The sequence below is a fragment of the Nicotiana attenuata genome, unplaced genomic scaffold (assembly GCF_001879085.1).
Source record: "Nicotiana attenuata strain UT unplaced genomic scaffold, NIATTr2, whole genome shotgun sequence".
Lineage (NCBI taxonomy): Eukaryota > Viridiplantae > Streptophyta > Magnoliopsida > Solanales > Solanaceae > Nicotiana > Nicotiana attenuata.
The window spans coordinates 18,328-32,428 of NW_017677254.1; the positions used below are offsets into that span (position 1 = coordinate 18,328).

Consider the following 14,101-nt stretch of genomic DNA (forward strand, 5'->3'; position numbering starts at 1 on the left):
TCTCTTTCTATCCTGACATTTGCTTGTTCCAGGACCTCTCAAATGGGAAAGTAGGGGGGATTGGTAAAGAGAAAGATGGACTCTATCTGCTAGTAGCAAGAGCTTCCTTAAACACTAATAACAATGTACCAATAGTCAAAGGGCTAAATGTTCAGACAACAAAGGAGGACATATCTCTGTGGCACAAAAGGTTAGGACATGCATCTGGAGGATCATTGAAGGAACTTCTGAGATATAAGTTGGAGGATTGCAAGTGTGTAATAGATAGTTGTAATATTTGTCCAATGGCTAGACATGTGAGACAGTCTTTTCCATTGAGCAGTACTAGAACTACTAAAATCTTTCAACTGTTGCATTTAGATGTATGGGGACCTTGTAGTGTTCCAACCTTTGATGGTAATAAGTTCTTTCTCACAGTTGTAGATGATTACTCTCGTATAACCTGGATCTTTCTCTTACAATTTAAGAGTGATGTTATGATTGTTTTTAAGTCATTCCTTAAGCTGATACAGACACAGTTTAATGGAATAGTACAAACAATTAGAAGTGATAATGGTGGAGAGTTTGTAAACTCATCTATGCAGGACTTATGCACATCTATGGGGATAGTTCACCAAAGAACATGTGTCTACACACCACAGCAAAATGGTGTGGCTGAGAGAAAGCATAGACACTTGCTTGAAGTTGCAAGAGCTTTCAAATTTCAAGGTCATATCCCTATGAAGTTTTGGGGACATTGTGGTCTGGTTGCAGCTTATGTCATTAACAGGTTACCATCACAGGCACTCAATGGTAAGTCACCATATGAATTGTTCTTTGGTAGGAAGCCTTCCATTTCTCATTTGAAAACACTAGGATGTCTTTGCTTTGCAAGTGCACTACCCAGAACTGACAAGTTTGCCAGTAGAGCTGTCAGGGCTGTGTTTATGGGATATTCTGGTGTCACTAAAGGGTACATGCTGTATGATTTGGATAAGGACAAGTTCTTTATCAACAAGGATATGGTGTTCAAGGAGTCTATATTTCCTTTTCAGGTTACAGCTGATGATCATAGTGACCAAATCAAGGCCTTGTATTCCTAGTACTACTAATGATGTTTATGGTTTTGAAGGTGGAAATATAGATGGCCCTGTTGCTACAAATATAGAATAGCTAGATGTCTCTGATGGTAATGCAGAAGACATTATCCTACATGCAGAGGATTTACAGGCTTCAGATAGCTTTACACAAGATTTGCCAGGTTTGGACAACATGTTGCAGGCTGAAGATCAACACAATGCCACTGAAATCCATGACTCAGAGGCCATCACCTTAGAGATTCCTGATCCTTGTGTGGCATAGCCACATACTAATACTCTAAGAAGATCATAGAGGGAACCTAAAGAACCAGTCTGGTTGACAGATTATGTAACCACAAGGAAGACAGGCAACACTGCCTTATACCCCATCCACAATTATGTTACATATGCTAATCTTTCTACTTCTTATCAGGCATACTTGGGTGTATTCTCCTCAGTTGTTGAGCCTAGAACATTTCAGGAAGCTTCTGAGGATCCAAGATAGGTAGAAGCTATGCAGAATAAATTCAAGCTCTACAGGCCAACAACACTCGTGTCACGACCCGGATTTTCCTTCCTCGGGAGTCGTGATGGCGCCTATTATTGGGAGCTAGGCAAGCCAAAACTTAACTACTTACTTCATTAACAAATTACTTCTTTTTAACAATTATAAGCGATAACATGAAATCAGCGGAACTTTAAATAATTAAGCAGAAGGTAACAATAAAATATCTGGAATCAACGTCTATTACAACTTTTAAAACCTCCAATACCCAAAATCTAGTGTCACGGTATCACAGACTATCTAAGATTACTACATACAAGGTCTGAAGAATAACAGTACACTGTTTCTGAATAAGAGAGAAAGAAATAGGAAATAGAGATAGAGGGAGATGTCAGGGCCTGCGAACGCCTGTAGGTCTACCTTGGGTCTCCGGGTGGACTGAAGGAAGCCCTCCAACTACTGTCCAAAAGCTGCTCCGGGATCTGCACACAGTGCAGAGTGTAGTATCAGCACAACCATCCCCATATGCTGGTAAGTGCCTAGCCTAACCTCGGCGAAGTAGTGACGAGGCTAGGACCAGACTAGCAAGTAAACCTGTGTAGTTTAAATATATACAACGGAAAAAGAAATACAGAAATAACCAGTCAATGTGGGAAGGGGAAACATGCTGTGGGGAGATAATAGTTCTGAATAGAAAGGCATAGTGTAAAGAAAGGAACAACATAACACGAATATCAACAAGGAACAGAAATCAATAGTTTGCACGGCATCACCCTTCGTGCTTTTACTCTCGTCCTCACCAAAACAATTATTTATCAAAGATGTGCACGGCATCAGCCTTTGTGCTTTTACTCTCTTTCCTCACCATGTAATCAACATAATCAGCACGGAATGGTACATCGTGCGGCACGACATCACCCTTCGTGCTTTGCACTCTTTCCTCACAATATCAACAATGCACGGCATCACCCTTCGTGCTTTAACACTCTTCCTCACCCAAGCAACAATCACAAACAAGGGCAAGGGAATAACTGTTTAATTTAACAATTAAACAGTTAAATCCCGGCAAGGAAACAACAATAAAATAATTAAATCCCGGCAAGGGAACATTTCAATAATTCTTTCTCTATCTTTCACTTCTACTTCATAACTCACCTTACCACTTGAGCCAATGCTTCAAAGGGTTCAATCATCTTATATACCTTCACAATTCATAATATAACTCGAGCCAATGCTCCAAGATATTCAAAGGTAACCATTTCTTCCACAAACTTTTCACAACAACTAGAAATCATCACCAAGGCATGAAGAATATAACGAAATCAAGATATTCACAATATAAAGACTCACGGTCATGCAAGACACCAACGTATAGATACTCGTCACCATGCCTATACGTCGTACACAACAAATACCACACAGTAAATAGGACTCAATTCCTAATCCCTCAAGGTAAGGTTAGACCAAACACTTACCTCGAACTTCCACGGCCAACTCAAGCCTCAAACACCGCTTTCCCTTTTGAATTTGGCTCCAACTCAATCGAATCTATACATAATTGATTCAATAACATCAATAAATGCTACATAATCCAATTCCAATGCTTAATTATAGCTTTCTAATCATTCTTCCCAAAAATCCAAAAATTGACCCCGGGCCCGCTTGGTCAAAACACGAGGTTCGAACCAAAATCCGATCATCCATTCACCCACGAGCCCGAATATATAATTTGTTTTCAAATTCGACCCCAAAACGAGGTCTAAATCATAAATAATCAAAAAGCCCTAGTTCTACCCAAATCCCTAATTTTCTACCCTTAATCTCATAATTTAGGCCTAGAAATCTAGTGAGTGTTGATGGAAAATGAAAAAAATGAGTCTAAGATTACATACCTATGAGTTTGTGGTGAAATCCTCTTTCAAAAATCGCCCAATTTGGAGTTGAGATGAAGAAGCTATGAAATTTTGAAGAAGTCCCGTAATGGCTACTGTTTTAAAATCACTGGGCAGACCTTCATCACGTTCGCGAAGAGCAGCCTTCCTCAGGCTTATGCGATCGTGAGTCCTCTTACGCATTCGCGAAGGGTTGGCCCCCCTAACCTTCGCGTTCGCGGGCCTATGAACGCGTTCGCGTAGAGGAATGTTCACTTCCCAGACCAGCCCCCATTTACACTATGCGTTCGCGGGACGTGGGTCGCGTTCGCGTAGAGCAACCCCCCAGTGCTCCGCGTTCGCGATCCTTCCCTCGCGTTCGCATTGAACACAATCACCCCGGTCCCCAATTTACCTTACGCGAACGCGAGAGTGACTACGCGATCGCGAAGAACAATAGGCCTCAGCACCTGTTGTAGATTTTCTGCAATTTTTTCCTAAGTTCAAAACTTTCCGAATCACCTCCGAAACACACCCGAGCCCTCGGGGCTCCTAACTAAACACACGTACTAACTCAACAACCTCATACGAACATATCCGTGCGATCAAATCGCCAAAATAACCTCAATATCAATGAATCAAACCTCAAAATCAAGAAATTTTTCTCAAACTTCATCAAGTATCAAATTTAGCAATTTAGGTCCGAATCACGTCAAATGATATCCATTTTTCATCAAATTTTACAAAAACATCTTAAATCATATATAAGACCTGTATTGGGTGCCGGAACCAAAATACGGGCCCGATACTATCATGTTCTAATCAAGTTTCATTTGAAATTTCCTTAAACAATTTCTTTCAAAAATTCATTTCTCGGGCTTGGGGCCTCGGAATTCGATTCCGGGCATACGCCCAAGTCCCATATTTTCCTACGGACTCTCTGGGACCGTCAATTCACGGGTCTGGGTCCGTTTACCCAAAATATTAACCGATGTCAAATTAGCTCATTTTATAACCAAATTTTACCATTTCTCACAGATTTTTATATTTAAGCTTTCCGGCTACGCGCCCGGACTGCGCACGCAAATTGAGGTGACTCTAAGTGAGGTTTTCTAGGCCTCGGAGTCATAGAATTTAATTTAAAACAAGTGATGACCGCTTGGGTCATCACAACTTGGGAACTGGTTCCCCTACCTCAAGGGAAAATAGCTATAGGTTGTAAATGGGTCTACAAAGTCAAGATTAAGGCCAATGGTGATGTGGAGAGATTCAAGGCGAGGTTAGTAGCCAAAGGCTACAATCAGAGAGAGGGTCTTGACTACAATGAGACCTTCTCACATGTAGTGAAAATCACCACTGTGAGGACAATCCTTTCATTGGTGGCTATGCATAATTGGCCTGTCCAACAATTAGATGTTTACAATGCCTTCTTGCAGGGAGACCTACATGATGAGGTTTATATGCATCTACCACAAGGTTTTACAAGTTAGGGGGAGTCTGGATTGGTTTGTCGACTTGTAAAATCTCTATGTGGTCTAAAACAAGCAAGCAGACATTGGAACTTAAAGCTGACAGAGGCATTGGTGCAGGCTGAGTTCAAGCAAAGCAATTTAGACCATTCATTATTCATCAAGAAGAAAGGAGCAGACATAGTGGTGATACTAATATATGTTGATGACATGTTGGTTACAGGCAACAATTTGAAGCTGATTGAAACCACCAAAGACTTCTTACTACAGGCTTTTAAGATCAAAGATTTGGGTGAACTGAAGTTTTTTCTTGGCATGGAGTTCAGCAGATCCTACAAAGGTATTCTGATCAATCAGAGAAAGTATGCATTGGAAATAGTTTCAGACATGGGACTAAGTGGAGCAAAACTAGCCTGGACACCATTGGAGACAAATATCAAGCTGACAGTTCCAGAACTGGACAAGCTGATGGGTGCAACAGAAGACCAAATGTTGGCAGATGTAGGCCAATATCAAAAGCTTATTGGGAAGCTATTGTACCTGACTATGTCCAGACCAGATATTGCATTCTCAGTACAAACCCTCAGCCAATTTATGCAGCAGCCAAAGAAGTCTCATTGGGATGCAGCCATAAGAGTAGTGAAATATATTAAAAGGGAACCAGGACTGGAAATATTGCTGAGCAGTCAAAATTCAAGTGAAATCAATGTTTTCTGTGATGCTGATTGAGCCTCATGTCCTAGTACTAGAAAGTCAATGTTAGGATACCTAATCAAGCTTGGAGAATCACCAGTTTCATGGAAGTCAAAAAAGCAAAACACAGTTTCAAAAAGTTCAGCTGAAGCTGAATACAGAAGCATGGCAAGTGCAGTTTCTGAAGTTGTTTGGCTAACATCATTACTAAATGAGCTGGGAACAGAAGTGAAACTTACGGTATATGTACATAGTGATAGCAGAGCTGCAATGCAAATAGCAGCAAATCCAGTGTTTCACGAAAGAACAAAGCATATAGAGATCGACTGTCATTTCATTAGACAGAAGATACAGGAAGGCCTAGTGAAGACTCAATATATTCCTTCAATGGAGCAGTTGGCAGATGTTCTAACGAAGGGATTAGGAAGACCACAACATGAGTATCTAGTTGGCAAGCTGGGAGTGCTCAATGTCTTTGCACCCACCAGCTTGAGGGGGAGTGATGAAATGGGGATTACATGAGCTGTCAATATCTGTTAATAGAAATAGAATAGGAGTAGAAATGTTTGTTATTATATTTTGTTAAATGGAATATGTATGTGCACACGTGGAGTTAGTTTGTTAGTTAGAAAAGTGATGTATATATAGGTGGTTGGTTAGGCAATGTAACAGTACTTCACTTCTTCTTTATTCTCAGAAATACAGAGCAAAGCTCAATTTTCTCTCTTCTCTCAATTCTGTCCAGTTAGGGTTCTTCGCTTGATTCACATAAATCTTCATGCGTAATATTAATTGATTGATAGACTTGATTTTAAGTGGTAAAAAAATTTGGGTTACGATGATGTGAGGTTTAATGTATGTATGGATGTCGACACGACATGAAATAATATACTTTGTCTGTTGACTTTTACTTGTCAGGTATACTAAAAATAGATTTTTATTTTTACTTGTCACTTTACGCAAATCAAGAGAACACAATTTTTTTTTCCTGTTATACCCACAGTATTTATTATTCATTTCAAATTATTTTCTCAAATCCAATAAAATATGCATCAATGGGTATCATGGTAAATTATGCACTTTATTTATTATTTCTTAAGGGGCGTAAAAAGTCAAAACATGCCAAATAAAAGTGAACGGAGGGAGTATAAGACGTGCCGTTCAACCAAATGTCCAACTAGAAATTCCAAAAAACGAGTATTAAAACATAAGTGGCAATAACTTCTACCTATGCTGTTTCAGACACCTTTCCAGTAGTAATAAGTATGGGTGTTAACCGGGTGGGCCGGGCCAGTATTATTTGGACCCGTACGGGTTTGGTTCCGGGCCGGTTCCGGGCTTGCTCTTAACGGGTTTAACGGGTTCGGGTTAATCCGGGTAAAAAATAAACCGTACGGGTTACGGGTTGAGGGGGCCGGGCCGGGCCGGGTTTAGTGTTTTTTTAATTTTTTTTTTAATATTTTGTATAACTACTGTAAGTTATATTAGTACTTTGTATTAATATAAAGAATACAAGAAAGATGGGGAAAAATTGCACTTATAAATTGCAAGTGCTACATTTATTTCAAAATTACAAAATTAAAGTTTGCATTTAAAAAGTAAATTAACAAAAAATAGTAAAACTAAATTTTTATGCATAATAAATTAATAATACTTCAAATTAATCTAACAAACTAAAACATTAAGCATAAATACGTCTAATAATTTAAAATAACACAAATTGTCTTAAAATCTTAAAATAACACATATATAACATATTTTAAAAATAATACGTTACCATCATATTCTATGATTTTAACATTTATAGCTTTATACCCTAAATATATACACTATATGTTAAATTTCAACAATTTTAAACTATGTTAATTAGTATACAATAATTGGTATATTCATAGTATATTCATGGTATATTAATGGTATATTTACGGTATATTCATGGTATATTATGGTATATTCATGGTTTGGGCTGGTCCGGGCCGGGCCGGTTAAACCGGTTAGAGGCACTATTCATTGGACCGGGTTTAACGGGTCCGGTTAACCGGTAAAAAATAATAAACGGTCCAACCCCCTCTACCCCTCCTACCCAGCCCACCCGGCCCCTTATGAACCGGGCCGGTCCGGTTCCGGGTCAACCCGACTCGTTAGACACCTTTAGTAATAAGCAATTACAGAGAAATATAATAAATGCTACAAGTCGTACGTTACATGTTGAAATTCTCCAAAAGCTAAGCTCGTGTGTAGCAAAGAGGGCCATTTAAAAATTTGTTTGAAGTCGACTAGCAGTCGCTTTTCCTGAAAAAGGAAAAAACGTGTTCAAAAGCTGTAGTTCAATTTCAGTCCACCGCTTGGTTCCATTATTATTATTATTATTATTATTATTATTATTAGGCGAAATACATAAACGCTCCCTTTAAGTTGTCCTCAACGGTCAGACAAGCACATCAACTGACCTTTTTACCATTTTGACACTTCAAGTGGCTATTAGGTGTATCAAATAAATACCCGGCCTAATCAGCCCACCTCGCGTGTGACACACACTCTGAAAAGCACGTTGCCTACCCATCAAATAAATTAGCCTTTTATTTTTTTAGAATTAGTTTGAAGTAGGCCCTCAATTTCCAACATCTTCTTCTAACAAAACTAGTTACCTTCAACGCCATTATCGCCGGCGAACCTTCGCCACCACTGTGGCTGTCAAACCTTTAATTTGTAAGATGCACGTTAGCGAAATAAATTTTTCCAGCAGATTAAAGCCAATTATCAACCAAAAAATTGTTAAACCCATTACTCATGAAAGCTCAACACAATTACTTCATCCATCCACTTTAGAAACAATTGAAACCCAGTTGCTCGAATCAAGTAGTCAACTGGACACCAATTCAAGAAAAATTTACTCAAAAACTTAAAATACTCCAGAAAGAATATACGTTAAAACCCAACTTCTGAATCAATAAAATAAGAGAGAGAAAACTGAAGATGAAAAGATGGAGAGATACAGGTCTCTGGAGCTGTCAATATGGTTATTAATGCTATAGCTACTAAGTGCCGACTTTGTCATTATTGACGCGAATGAGCTCTAAAATTTAGCACAAGGAGATGAAGAGAGAGAAAGAAGGTTGCGAGAAAGAACCTTCCGATGAGGTTTTTGGTGAATTTTAGAGTTAAATTTTGAAAAGAGATGTGTGTGAGATGAGGAGTGAGAATAGGTCCTGTTTTTAAGAAGAAGGGATGGGGAAAAGAGAACTGTGATGTGGGTCTTTATTTGTTTATTTGTAGAAGAAGAAAAAAATAAGTATGGGAGGGGGGGGGGGGGTAGGGAAGGATGTGGCGGAAGGAAGAAGACGAATTGGGAGGGGGGCGGTGGTCTAATTAGGTTTGGTTAATAGTTAAAAATTTTTTTGGCTTTAAATATATTTTTTTTGTTAATTACATGTGTTAATTCTTTTTATTACAATTCGTAGGTGTCATTTTTTAATTGGTTAATTTGACAAGTCAGTGGGGAGTGTAACTCACGTATATGGCTTGTTGGACTTGGGTATTCACGAGGCTTATTTTTTACGGACTATAAGTGTCAAAATGGTAAAAAGGTCAGTTGAGGTGCTTGTCTGACCGTTGAGGACAACTTCAAGGGGCCGTTTATGTATTTCGCCTTATTATTATTATTATTATTATTATTATTATTATTATTATTATTATTGTTATTATTATTATTATTATAAAAAATAAATTCGGTCTCTTTGTTTTTGTTGACGAAATCACATAGATTTTTTTTTTAGTTGACGAAATACCAAAACTGAGAAATTCATTATTGTGGCGAATATACGAGGACTCACAAGATGTTTGACTTGGTTTGTAGTCAAGCTTTTACTATACTTCCTCCGGTCCGAAATAAGTGATTTTTAGCTGTTTTTATACGGATTAAGAAATTTTCACCTTTTAACATTAATTAACAATCAAATTGACCATATTAACCTTTATTATTTCTTCACATAAACAATCCTAACACATACTCCAACATTATTAACTCCAATGGCAATGTAGAAAAAAATAATTAATTCATTCTTGAAATCCGAAAAAATCTACTTATTTTGGACCATAAAAAAAAGGCCAAAAAATTACTTATTTTGGATCGGAGGGAGTATCATTAAGACTTTAACTTAATTGTTTTATTAAAACCTTCTAAACCCATTCTGGATGCTCACAGTTTAAGACTTTAATCCTCTGTCGTATCGATTTGTTTTTGACTTTCACCTCATAAACCCTGCATTTGATTGGCCAATGCATTCCACAGCATACTATTAAAGTGATATAATTGAGAAACAATTAACTAATATAAGAACAATTAAAAGGGCCGTTCAATCGAAGAATTATTCAGAAGCCACCATAATGAAACTTTTTACCATCCCACCATGGGTGGACGCAGACAAAGTGCATTTTAGTGCACCTTATAGTTGAACAACTATTTGAAAATATAAGTTAGTACACACGAATATTGCAAATAACTTTTATATTATCAAGTGCAATTTAATCAATTTTACATATTATTATTTTCTCCAAGTTATCCATCAATAGAGTTATTACATGCAACTGTTTTTTAGTAATCTGACTGTGTAAATATATTTTACGATTTTGAGTGCATATAATTTAATCTCTTTATATATATTGTCTTTTTCAAAACATGAGCTCGTCACAAACTTTACACAACAATACAACAACATCAATTTCCACCAATTAATATGATAACAACTGGCAGATCAGATAGCAAAGCCAGAGGTGTGACAAGTTGTAATTTGAACAGGTTTTTTCCTCTTGAAATTGGACGGTAGACTCTCCAAAAAAAGAAAGAAAAAGGAACTTTAATCCAAACTCCAAACTGATGTCGACTCAACTTTCTATTTTATTTTTCTTTTATAATGAATTTCAGTAGATGACAGATAACAAGTACTGTCATGACAGGACATATATCCTAAACGACGAGTGGGAGTTTCTACGTTTGTCGTTTTTCTTTTTTTTTTTTTTTTGAAGATAATAGCGCCGAAATTTGGATAGCAGCAGAGCAGCTAACCCGTGTTCTAATTAGGAATATAGGAAATGTGAATCATGTGCTTTTTTAAAAGTACGAACGTCCTTACTATTGGCCAATTATCTTGTGTCGGGGGACTTTTTGATCCACATCTAATTCATATTCATTTCGCATAGGGTATATCGCTTTAGGGTTCATTTTAAGGTAAAGCAGTTTAGGAAATTTTTGTTCCGAAGTTTTAAATGTAAGACTTTTAGTCAAGGATGAAGAGCCAGATTATATTCAGAGGCAAAGGGAGAGTATTAGATGTGGTTCGGATTAACCCAGTAGCGTTGCTTAAACCTTGTATTTTGTATTAGAAAATTTATAAAACATGTATAAATATTTAATTTCAAACCCAGTAACTAAGACAAACTATGAGTTCAGTAATAGATTCAGAACTCATAAACTTCAAATCTTAATTCCGCCTCTGGTTATATTTATTTTACTGCATCCTTTATACTTTTAGGGGTTGTTTGGTTGGAAAGAAGTTATCCCAGGATTAGTTGTCCCGGGATTAGTTATTTTACCTTTCCATGGGGATGAAAATACATTACAATCCCGGAATAACTAATCCCCGGATTAATTATACCGCAGTTTTCTACCAACCAAACATTGGAGATAAACTCTTCTTAAATTTAGTTCCGGGATTAATTATTCCTTATCCCTCATACCAAACGAGCCCTTACTGAGAAGAATATTAGAGATCCTCTGCTATTTCCATTTTTCATCCACCATTTTTAGCCCTTAAGTATTGGTGGGATTGTCTGGAAAAAAGAAAGTGGACTATAGTTGAAATATCTAAATTGAACTTACAATATGGCTAATAAAAGGAAATTAAAGAAGAAACTAATGAAGATTAATACTGTTAAAGTTCTAATTGTTATAAATAGAGTTTTATTTATGGTGAATGTCTATATTTAGGGTTTATTACTTGGTGGCTAAGTCAACCTCTCCCTGTAGCTAGAGGGTTCTATTTCATTGTAATTCATCCCAAAATCAATAAGAATTCTCTCTCTACTTTTCTTTACAATATTATTCTTCTTCTTTATTGTTTCATAACACTAATTGGTTTTTGACTATAAGGATTGAGAATTGTTCAGTTGGCACTACACTTATCTTAAACAAGTCTTTCGGAAGTGGGTCAGCGCTTTCCATAAATGTTCATAAGTTAAACACTACTAACAATCACATGCCTATAATTCTTCATTAGGTTCATAATTAAGTAGGCACTACATTGATATGAAAGTAGTGCTAGGAGTATTAGTTAATGCCGCAATTAGTGAACCAAATCCAGCCACGTTTTCAAATTGACGAAACGGCAAGAAAAGAGGTATAGAAAATCAAAGAGTTTTCATGTAGATAGAAGGAATATGATTAAAACACTTCTTTTTGGAACTCCAGGAAAACTCGCAGCCGCTACAGTCTCTGTCCTTCGAGTGAGCATTCTGTGCGCACTGGGTAAGCTTCCCACTGTGTAAGTCTTCAAACCACACAGGAGATGTAAACCGCACTAGGCAAGCCCTGTGCGACAGGCTCAACCCAAAAGGCATTGAAGGGGTGATCGATTTCAGGTCATCTGTATAAATGACCGCCCTCCAAACCAACTGGATCATCCCCGCAGGGATGATTAAATCACTTAATTGTGATTAATTGATATAATTTAATGTATATATTAGGTGTAGATGAGTAATTGCACCATATTATGATATCTTTTTACTTTTTTTAAACTCAAGGTTAGTCCTAGAGCATTTATAGTTAATTTATATATTTAGGTAAGAGGATTTTTGTTCCCTTCTTATTAGATTAAACAGAATGCTCTATTTTTGATGTACACACCAACATACGGAAAGAGATCTTTTTCATGATATTCTTAATCATTACTGATTTTAGGTTTATAACCCAACTTTTAATCATGATTCATGATCTATTTCTCTTATTTCATTACAATCATTTTTTCATGTTGACTATTTAGAACCAAAACATCTGTAGTTAGCAAACAAATGAAGGGATGAGGAAAACGATATAGGATGATATTATAGTATGAGAGCTTGATGTCAACATAAAACCCAAAAAAAATTTCATCCTTTCACTTAAATACTTGGTTATAACAGTAAGCACATGATGCGAGTAAGTTTTTATCAACATCTTATAAGCCCCTTTTCTTAAATTTGAAACTAACCCAAGAACATGCTCAAAATTATATTACACGTGTCTAATTCTTATCATTACTACAGTGCTGGACAAGTTATTAATCAGAAACCACTTTTGGATTCTCGCATTAACTTTTTTCGTGCGGATTCAAGATTTCAAGAGCATGGGTGCACTATTATGAAGAGGTAAATTTAGAATTTACATTTGACTAGTTTAACTTTAGTGTCTTACCATGACCCACTACACTTTTAAAATTATAGGTTCAAAATTATATTCTTTTTAAAATTTTAGTAATAATTTTCACATATATGTCTATACTCCGTGCCGAAAATTAGACCGTTCAGAGTGTGATTTGACAATTTTATTTGTGGAGGTGCACCCAATAATAATTGCATCATAAATATTAATAGTCTTTGAGCATGGGTTTACGCACATATATTTAAATAACTTTTAAAAAAATATACATTATTATAAATGATTTAGGGAGAAGACTATGAGTTCACAGCTAGCTACCTCGTTGATATATTCTCACATTGAAGCCACCAGCCATGTGTGCAGTTAAAAGAGGCACAAAAACCGGGTTATCTACATTCACCGGTTTAATCTCGAACCGCCTTAATACTGAAGCCAACACATACTTCATCTGTGTGAATGCCATTTCTTTTCCCAAACACACCCTTGGACCTGCTTGAAACACTGGAAACTTATATGGACACACACTTTTCGACCCTCCATTTTCATCCAACCAACGATCCGGTTTAAATTCAAGCCGGTCTTTTCCCCATATCTCCTCCATTCTACCCATTCCGTACTGAAAATAAGTAACTCTATTCCCTTTTTGAACTCTTGTGCCGTCGGGTAAAATATCATCTTTAGCCGCATGCTTTGAGTCCCAAGCCACTGGCGGATAAAGCCTCATTGATTCATTCAAGCATGCTTGTAAATACTTCATCTCTTTCAAGTCGTCGAATTCGAGTGCCTTATCGCCATTGTTGATCGACGTTATTTCATTGATCATTTCATTTTTAACTTCGTGATGTTTGGTAGTTAGCCAAAAAAGCCAAGTCAAGGCTGAAGAAGTTGTATCTCTTCCTGCCATGAGAAAGCTTATGACCATATCTCTCACCACTTCATCCTCATGCCCTGCAATCAATAATCTAGAGAGAAGATCCATGTTTTTGTGATTCCCTATTTTCATTGATCTTTTGTTTCTTTTGCTCTATGATCTCGTTAATACAACAGTGAACGCGTTTTCACGTTTTCTTTCAGCTTTCTCTCGGATCCTAAAT

General features: G+C 37.0%; 1 pseudogene; it reads right to left on the bottom strand.

The window, feature by feature from the left end:
- Positions 1 to 13,194: 13,194 nt before the first annotated feature.
- On the bottom strand, positions 13,195 to 14,093 carry LOC109221347 (annotated as a pseudogene).
- Between the last annotated feature and the right edge of the window lie 8 nt (positions 14,094 to 14,101).